At 38.8% G+C, this 10,412-nt stretch overlaps 2 pseudogenes; one reads left to right on the top strand and one right to left on the bottom strand.

Moving 5' to 3' along the window:
* Positions 1–1,045: 1,045 nt before the first annotated feature.
* LOC124966098 (RNA exonuclease 5-like) lies at positions 1,046–2,393 on the bottom strand (annotated as a pseudogene).
* Positions 2,394–9,098: 6,705 nt separating this feature from the next.
* Positions 9,099–9,478, top strand: LOC124967208 (protein lin-52 homolog; annotated as a pseudogene).
* Positions 9,479–10,412: the final 934 nt, after the last annotated feature.

Below are 10,412 nucleotides of genomic sequence, written 5' to 3'. Positions count from 1 at the left end.
ATATACTTTACATACATGGAGAATAACTTCGCATTTTGTGGTTGTACATGATATGGAGTTACACTGGTCATGTATTCTTTTATGAACAGAGGATGTTGCTTGTATTCTTGAATGTTGCCATTCTCACTGGAGTGAAATGAAATCTCAGTGGAGTTTTAATTTGCATTTCTCTAATTGCTAGTGATGTTGAACATTTTTTCATATATTTGTTGACCATTCTTATTTCTTATTCTGTGAAGTGTCTGCTCAGTTTCTTTGCCCATTTATTAATTGGGTTTTCTTAGTGTCAAGTTCTTGAATTCTTTACAAATCATGGAGATTAATGCTCTGAGGTGCAGGTGGCAAAAGTTTTCTCCCATTCTGTAGGCTTTCTCTTCACATTCTTGTTTCCTTTTCTGTGAAGAAAGTTTCTAGTTTGATACCATCCCATTTATTGATTTTTGATTTTACTTCTTGCACTTTAGGAGTCTTATTGAGGAAGTCAGTTCCTAAGCCAGCATGGAGAGTTGGAGCTATATTTTCTTCTAGTAGGTTCAGGGTCTCTGGTCAAATGCCTTGGTCCTTGATTCACTTTGAGTTTTGTGCAGGATGAGAGATAGGGTTTTAATTTCATTTTGCTACATATGGGTTTCCAGTTTTCCCAGCACCATCTGTTGAAGAGGCTACCTTTTCTCCAATGTCTGTTTCTGGTACCTTTGTCTAGAATGAGATAATTGTATTTATGTGGTTGTCTTTGTCTTCTATTCTGTTCCATTGGTCTTTAAGTCTTTTTGATACTACTACCATACTGTTTTTTTTTTTTAAAGTTAGTTTCCTTCCTCACCCTGTTTAAGATGAGGAAGGCTTGAATTTCAGACATTTATTGAAAACTTGTGCATGCCGTGTAAATGGATTAGACTCCTTAGTTGGTACAGCAACTTTCCCCAAAAAACTGCCCACTGAGTGAAGAGGCCCAGCAGTCTTTAGAGAAGCTGCAGCCTGACCATCTTCTCTGCCATTGCCTGTGAGAGATAAGAAATGGCACATGGAAAAGTGGTGGGCAGACTCACAAACCCACGCATGGGGTGATGCTTTCCTCTTCATCTTTTATTCCCATTAATCCTAGGCCAGAGTGAGCCATGAGTGCTATTGTTTCCTGGCAGGAGGACGAGGCAAAGGGTGCCTGAGTCCAGGCTTTGGTAGAGCTTTCCAATCCTCTGGCTCCAGCACCAGGATGCTATCTTCAGGTGGTCCACCTTCAGAGTCTGCAAGACCTCCTGTTCTGAGGGAGTAGGTATAACTCTAAGATCTGGGGGCCTTCTTGATTCAGATGGTAAGCCCCTAAGGCACACATGGAGGTGCCTGGGGGTCAGGGCCTGCCTGCCTTTCAGCTTTCAGTCCTTGCCCATGAGAATGTGGAGGGCCCTCTGGGCACTGCCAAAAGTTTTGAATTTCAGGAAATAGTATTTTTTCTGTTTTCCACTTTTAGGATCTTTAAGGAAGATCACAGCTTCCAGGCCAAGGATGAGGTTGGACGGCTGCAACAGATGTTCTTGAAGGTTTCACCAACTCCAGATAGGTAAATAGTATCTATGTTCTCAGAATCTCATTCCAGCTCATTAACAAATGTGTCACAATCAAGTGTAAGCTTTGTCACAGGTCTCTGCACCTTGATGTAGATACCTTCCACCAGAATGCCATTCAAGGACTCTATGGCCAGTTGGGCAGCTCCTAGGACTTCATACTGTACATAGAGATGAGGCTGATGTGTTTCAAGAACAAGAGTCATTGAGTGGACTGGGCCAAAACTCTTAAATAGCCTCTCAAGAGCACTTAGGTTACAATTTTTGCTAAATGGCCCAGCATAAAATTTGACATCTCTGTCCACTTGATCCTCATCCTTTTGTTCATCTCCTCAGTGAAGAGAGGTGGAAAAAACTCAAAAGAGAACTGGACAATGCTGAAGGGGAACAGAGGAGTTACCATTCTGGCCTGCTCAAAGACCTCTTTATCTGAAAGGCACTTAATAGTTCGACAGTTTCCAGAAGCGGAAAGTTCAATATGATCTGTCTCCTGGGCCAAGAAAGGGAGCTTCTGATCCACTGAATCTAAGCATTCTAAAACACTTCCGTTTGGGTGCCGAACCACTTCTCTTGTATTTCTTGGCTTTTGGCCTGCTGCTTGTAGTGCTTGGAGACTAGCTAGTGCCTCCAGCTTGAGTTCTGCAATCTCCTTTGGGCCATAACTGAGGAAATACCAAGCCAGTTCAAGGGCTATTCCAACATCTTCTGTGGCATCATGACTGGGTCTGTTTGAACAATGTGTATCCTTCCCCAAAATAGCTTTGGCTACAATTTTCTGCCCTACTCTCTGACATAAAGCAATGAGTTTTCAGTAACATATGGATGTGTCATTTTTTTTTTTTAATTCATCATTTCTTTTTTTTTTATTTTTTTACGTTTACATAGGGTAATGATGTTTCTTTTTTTTTCCCTTCCCCCCCACCCCTCCCACCCTTTTCCCTTTATACAGTCCTTCTTTCCTTCATTCTTACCGCTCTCCTTAGCCTAACTCTAAACCTAACCCTAAACCTAATGCTAACCCCTCCTGTCCTGTTGAGGGCTAACTAGGCCACATGGCTTGCTTTGACTAAGGAAATATGAGTGGAAATGACGTAAACCATACCTGAGTGGATACTTTAATATATGTTGTATAGTTCCACAAATGCACTTTTCCTTCTCTGCCACTAGACTGAGGACAGGAGTTCCTACTTCAGCTAGGTCCTGGAATAAAGAAAACATGGAGCAAAGCTAATGTTTGGCATGCAACATATCCACAAGCAAGAAATAAAGATTTGTTGTGGTAAGCCACTGAGACTTTGGGTCATTTTTTATCACAGTATAACCTTGTGGAATTTGATAGTTGCACTTCCTGTTTCAGTATCTGTTGCCAAAACTATCCCCAAAAACATACTGACTTAATGCAACAATGGTTACTTATTTACTTATGATATTTTACGTTGAGCAGGGATTTATGAAGACAGTTCATCTTTGCTGTATCTGGCATCAGTTGGAGTGGCTGGAGGTACCACTTCCAAAATGGCTGGTTCATATGCTGGCCATTGACTGGGACCTCAGTTAACTAAATCATTCTCTTTACAATCCACTAGCTGCTTGTATTTCCTTAGAGCATGGCAGTTGTATTCTCAAACATGAACATTCTAAGGATGAAAGCAGATGCTTCAAGGTTTCTTGTGACCTAGTTTTGTAAGACACAATATTATTTTTGCTTCATCTTACTGATGAAGCAAAAAGACCAGTCTAGATTTAAAGGAAGAGTAAATAGGCTCTACTCCTTGAGGAGGCACTGGCAAAGTCATATTACAAAACAGCATATAGTACTCTGTTGTGGCCATTTTTTGGACACATAATCTGCCAGAAATCATCTATGCCCCATCCTGAATATCCCACAGTCTTTTTCATCTAAGCCAGAGTAGGGAAAATGCCCATATATAGTTTCATTGGAATACAGTCACATACATTCATTTACTTACTCTCTATGGCTTCTATGGCTATAGTTACAATGGATATTTTATGGCCTGTGTGTTCAAATTTATTTACCATCTAGTCCTTTACATAAAAGACTGCTGATATCTAGTGTAAATTAAGGAACTATAATCCATCCATATATTCAGACCCCAAGCCAGAGTGACCCTTGGTTCCTCTTTGTCTCAGAACTCTATACTCAATTCTTTGGAAATTCTCTCAGCTTTAAGAGAAATAACTGGATTCTGATTTCTTTTTACCACCAACACCACCAGTCCAAGCTACCTTCAGCATTTTTATTTTGCCACATCAGCTCATGCCTTGATCAATACCCTTGTCTTACTCTTTTACTATTTACAATCATTTCTCAATACAGCAGGCAGGTGATGGTTTAAGATATGCTAGGTGGACTGTGTTACTACCTTGTCCAAAACCTATAATGGTTTCCTATCACATTTTGAATGAAATTGAGAATTTATATTGGGGCCACTGAGGCCTTACGTTATCTCTTCCCCTAGTCCATGTGACTGACCTCATCTCTTCCTGCTCTTTCCTTACTTCTCTGTAACACTGGCCTCCCTGCTTATTTCTCCAAGTATGTTCAGAGCCTTTGCACTTGCCATTCCCTTTACATGGAATATACTTACCCTGGCTATTGACAGGCTAATCCCCTCACTGCCTTCAGGTATGTACTTGAGGGCATCTTAGAGAAGACTCCATTGACTCTATCTAAAATAACACTCAGCTCTTTTATATTGCTTTTTCTTCAAAACAATTGTCTATTTGACTATTTCTACTTCCTTGTCAGAATGCAACTTTATATACTGTATCTTGAGCACAGTGCTCAATAAATATTAATCTAGTGAATCTTTTGAGTGAATGGGCCACAGTTTCCTCATGTGTAAAATGAATAAGAGGGCCAACCAGCCAGAGAATCTGTCACTGAACTGGTTGCCAGGATTTTTCCCACTGATCTGAGTGGCTAAGTAGGCTTCACTTTCCTCCTTATGTCAGTCCCTCCAAAGCCTATAGGTGGAACAATCTTCCTTTTCTTTGGGCAAGGATCCAAGTCCCCATACTTGCTTGCTGGAACCTCAAAAGTTCTCTTCTCATGAGGGTATTCCACACTAATGTCTTTTCTGCCCCTTAAGAGTACGGTGAAAATCAAATGCAATAATATATTTTAAACTGTAAAGTTCTATTGAAGTGGAAAGAAATAAAATGTAACAGATGAGGACTGACTTTCTAGCATCACCCATAATTCCCTTCTTTTCTCTATTAACCACCTCCCCACCACTTGGGGACTAACTTAACAGGGTATGTGATACACAAAAGAGAAGTTGAAAACAAGAAAGAAGAGTTTTGGGAACTGGGGCTCAAGAAGATATTAAGTTATCCAAGAAAAAAATGAAGGGAAAAATATTCCTAAACTTGGTGTGGTGGCACATACCTGTAATCCCAGCAACTTGGGAGGCTGAGGCAGGAGGATCACAGGTTCAAAGCCAGCCTCAGAAACTTAGAAAGACCCCTAAGTAACTCTAAATAAAATACCAAAAAAGGCTGGGAATGTGGCTTAGTAGGTAAGTATCCCTGAGTTCAATCCCTGGTACAAAAAAAAATTTCTAGCCTTGGGTTATGACTAATTTCCTACCTTACTCATCTCTAGTACTGAAAATAAAAACAAACCCCCACAAATGAACCCAAACCAGACCAAATCAAAACCACTTTCTTCATTTTAGGATTCTTATAAAAGAAGTTTACTGGTTATTTACACTCTTGAATAGTAGTAATTCAAAAACCCTGAATTCTCATAAGATAGATTATTGGAACACTAAATGTATATCTGAGTTGTTAATCAAAGGTAACTTTGACCTGTTTCTTAGCAGGCTCTTTCCCCAGGTGTAGTTCATGACAGGGATGGAGGTTTGTCTCTGGGTTTTGTAGGGGAGCCAAAGAGGTGGTCAAGTCAAAATATTGGTGCATTTTCAACCATGCTTTCTTGCTTTCAGCTGGTGTAAGCAGCTAATGATCATTTAATTCAGGCGTTTTTCACCTAGGCAACAGTAATGTATATTTAGGATTTTTTTATTGCTTTATCTCTGTCCTAATGAGAATAAAAGACTAAGCATTGTGAGTATCTAATGGGATAGAGTTGACTGAAAGCTATTTTAGATTCACTTTGATGTGAGCTATATCTAGATACATCAGAATAAAAATACAAAAAGTGGGAATAAAAATACAAAAAAAAAAAAAACAGTTTTGACTTTCTAAATATCCCTGGGGCCCCCTGCTTTCAGGGCATTGGATTTGTCTGTCTTCTGCCTTGAATATGATACAAATGCATATGATGAATTATCATAGGACAAATACTGTTGAAAATCCTGGTCAAAATATTACTGTATTTTCATTTTGACCTTCATAGCATGGTGATTAAATGCATAAGCTATGAAACTACATGGATGCATTAAATTCAGCTCTAGTCACTTACTAATATTATGAATCTATGCAATGTACTAAATTTCCCCAAGCTCCAGTTTTCTATTCCACAGAATGGAGAATAGTTATCTAATTTATAGGACTGTTTTGAGACTAAATTAGATAATAGTATGTAAATGTCCAGTATCTTGCATGTAGCAAGCACTTGATCATATGAATAATAACTGTAATAACATTACTTTTTAGATTTCGAATGAGAGAATTGCCCAAAGTATGACATTTGACTACATAATTGTTGCAGATTTTATACCAAAAAATTGTTTTTTGCAGAAAAGTGGGGTGCAAATATTATGTGAAGCCTTTTAAAACATTGTACTAGTATTACTTAAAAATCATTGCTAAAAACTTTCTTTGATGTGAGGGTTGGATGCACAGAATACTATTGAATATATATTAATGTGTCAAAAATTATGTGGTTAAATCTGGTAATTTCCAAGGAGCTTTGTAATGAAGTGCCAGACTTGGTGGCTTAAAACAACGGAAATTTATTCTCACAGTTCTGGAGGCCAGAAGTTGGAAAAATCAAGGTGTTCGCAGGCCTCCAAAGACTTTATAGGATGATACTTCCTTATTTCTTCCTAGTTTCTGGTGGTTGCTGTCATATACAACAAATTAGAATAAAAATAAATTTTAAAAATTCCAGTTGATAATCCTTGCCCAAATCAGTTTTTTTGGGTGTTGCAAAAAGACAATTATATAGTTCTATCATTTTTTTTACTTGTATTAGTGAGCACAGTCCTGGCCCACTTGGTATCTAAGACTAATTTTACCTTCTCCACATAGGCTTTCCAAGGAACCTGGTCCCTTTAAGTGACCAGGTGGGTAACAGAAAAAACAAATAAAGGGGCAGACTGAGGCAGAGATCAAAAGTTTAAAGCCAGTCTCAGCAACTTTGCAAGATACTGTCTCAAAAAAATAAAAAAGGGTTGGGATGTGACTCAGTGGTTAAGCTGCCCTGGGTTCAATCACTAGTACCAAAAAATAAGTAAATGAGTAAATAAAATAAAGAATTACAAAATATAAAAAAGGATTTCAGGTTTGCATATGATTGGAGTAAAATTACTTGTAGAGCATTTTAATGCAGAGCCAGTAAATATACTTACATGCACTCCCACATACCAGGTGCATGCACACACACACACAAATACGTATTGTGGGGATTGAACCCAGGAACATTTTACCACGAAGTTACATCCCCAGTTTTTTTAAAAATTAAATTTTATTTTTTTGTTTTGAGATAGGGCCTAAGTTACTGAGGCTGATCTGGAATTTGAACTTGTAATCATGCCTTAGCCTCTTAAGTTGCAAAACTACAGACATGTGCTTGGCATATATAGACACACTTTTTTTTTCATATTGATATATGCAGTTCACTTTAATATTGTTTTACTTAATTTCTTTGATTTTATAAATCTCTTACTTTGAAAATCTTGTTTAACATAATTACTTCTTTTATTTATCTTACATTAAAGCAGTTTCTGAATACCAGTATTACATACATTATTGAATGATTTAAAATTTCTGAGTCTTTGACTTGAGATAAAATGTCTCTCTTACACTGTGCTTCTTAAGACTTAGAACTCAGTGTTGATACTAGACACTCTGTAAATTTTTCTCCAATGAATAGTTTGTTGAGTAAATATACAGTTTGGGTTCCTGTATATTTCACACAAAAGAGCAAAAGTGCAGTGGGAACAGAGGGTGAGTTATCAAGTGGATCTATCATCATCATCATCATCATCATCATCAACATCCTGGGAACTGAACCTAGGGGTGCTCTACTATTGAGCTATATCCCAATCTTTTTTTTTTTTTTTAATTTTCAGTTTTGAGACAGGGTGCTTCCCAGTTGCCCAGGCTGCCCTTGAACTTGAGATTCTCCTACCTTAGTCTTCTGAATAGTTGGAATTAGAGGTATGCACCGCCTTACTGGCTTTAAGTGGATGTTTTAAAGTAAAGTTCATTTGGGAAGTATTCAGTAGGTGTTTGAAATCTATGGGCTTGTTTTCATACAATTTTCATCTCCCACTTCAAATACATTTATGCAATTTAAAAAGGTGGTTTATAGAAATTCCTGAATTTGAACTGAAGCCTCATTAATAGGACTGTGTATTGGAACTTTTTCTTCACTTCTGTTATCATTAAAAACCATGAAGAAAAGAGCACGGAATCATGGGAGGTTGTCAAAGACTGGGGCAGGGTTCTTCTGTTCAATCTATGGGGCATCATCAACGATGCCCAGGTTCATATGCCTCAGTTACCCTTTTCTATCTTCATAAATGGGTTAATTCTGATCCTATTCCTCAAGTATTACAACATTGATCTTACACAGAAATACTAACTCTCACATGATAGAGGGGAAGGAAGGAGATGTGGTCCTAAGAGTAAAGATCCTAAGGAGTCCTAGGACCCTTAGGGTATCTGGGATTTGTCTTCCTATCCTAGAATGGGTCAATACTCTTAGAAATTATTTTAATTTGCTCTGCTGAGTCAGGAAGGACTTTCATAGTCATATTGTTTATGCTTCATTTAGCAACAGGTTCAAGAAAGGAATGCCAGTTAAAACATGCAATTTAACTCTGTTCCTGACAATAACCAAGGAGTGCAATTTATTTATCACACATCAATACTCCTAACTCACAACAACAGGAAGGTTATGGAAGACAGTCATTTGAGAATTAAAGGAGTCTATACATGCTGACAGAACAAGCAGCTTGAAGCTGTTTCTGTCAGTTTGTCATTGACCCAATGATTCTTTTGAAAATTGCCCACTCAGCCAGAGACAATAGGGAGATGTGAAATAGAAATTCTTGATGGAGGGAACAGAACTCTTTCACACTGAGAGGTTTGGGGTGGATTTACTAGGCATAAGGCATGTACACCTCTTTTCAAATTTCCACCCTTTTGGCTTTCTGCATTAGTGTAACCTGAAGTGCATAGTCAGGAGCTGTGTTGCTAACTGAAGAATTAATTTTATGTATCCCAGCACAAATGTCAGAGCCTGACCATGATCAAAATATCCGATTTTTTCATTATAAAGTAATGTCATGGGCCACGTCATGTGACATGGGTTGGAAGATGGTGTCTCCCACAGATGGGACAGATTAGGCAGCATCTTTGCTAAGTTTTGAGAAACTTGACTGTGCCTCACCAGATTAGGAAGCATCTTTGCTAAGTTTTGAGAAACTTGACCATGCCTCACCAGATCTTTGGCCAGATCTTTCAAAATGTTGAAAGAACTGGGGAGCCTTACCACAGCTAATTTGATGGTGAAGGTACGAGGTCTACAGAACATGGCCTATCAACTGGGACTGGATGAGTCCAGAGAGATGACAAGGGAAAAATTCCTCAACATCTTAGAGAAACCCAAGAAGTAGCAGCAGCTCATGGACAGGTGTCCTGGGGACTCTTCCCAGTGCAGCTTTTCCTTAGGAGAGGCCAGAGGCTGTACCTCAGGACTGCCCTTCTGCCCTGCTCCTAGGGTTCTGTGTCTCTGAGGAGATTCAGTGACCAGAGAAGAATCTGCTCTACCCAAGGATCATCACAGTTACTCCGTCAGCTTCTTAACCTTAGATATTGGTAACACCAGAGGTCCTATCATCCTAAAAGGTCAAAGTCATGCTTTTTCATTTCTGGAAGTGATTCAGAAGCCCCAGCATCTTCTAGTTGATTTGATTCCATGATGGCGAAGTCACTTGTGTCACATTGATTGGATGGGTTCTTTTGAGTTGAACTGGATCTTTTAGGAAGTATTTATGATGTGAGGAGATTAGAGACCAACTAGGTTCTGGATCAGACCATGCAGCTTGACCTGTGAACTCTCCAATATAAAATAGGTTCCAAGATGTTTCAGCTGGAAAAACCAGAATCTTCTTGAAATTTACATTGGCTTTTAAATTCTATACCTCTCATTATAGTCCTACCCTCAACACTGTTCATTCCCCACCTCCAGGTCTGACTCCAGGCAAGGGGATCACTGAGTAGGGCGTCCCTCCTGGAATCAGCTTGAGAAGTGAAAGTTCCATGCTAGGTCTCATTGGGTTGCAGACCTCAAGACAAATATGAAGATGACCAGCAGGACTTTTGATCTCTAGTTAATCAGTTACAGATCTAAGTGAAGGAGTCAGTATGGCCTGATAGATAGGAAAAGGGCATGATTTATGGGAGTTTCCATTTGATTGAAAACTAGAATCCTAATCAATCTAGTGTGTGCTATGGGATGGTGACAATGTTTTGTCCACCTCGGGCCCTCATGGCACATATCAGATACTTCACAGAAACACACACACACACACACACACACACACACACACACACGAAAGATGAGGAGAATTTCCTCAGTTAAATACAGTTTTAAAAAAATAAAAAACAGTAATGTCATAGTGTTTCAGG

Source organism: Sciurus carolinensis, chromosome 16, assembly GCF_902686445.1.
Source record: "Sciurus carolinensis chromosome 16, mSciCar1.2, whole genome shotgun sequence".
NCBI lineage: Eukaryota > Metazoa > Chordata > Mammalia > Rodentia > Sciuridae > Sciurus > Sciurus carolinensis.
This window is presented reverse-complemented; position numbering and strand designations above follow the sequence as displayed.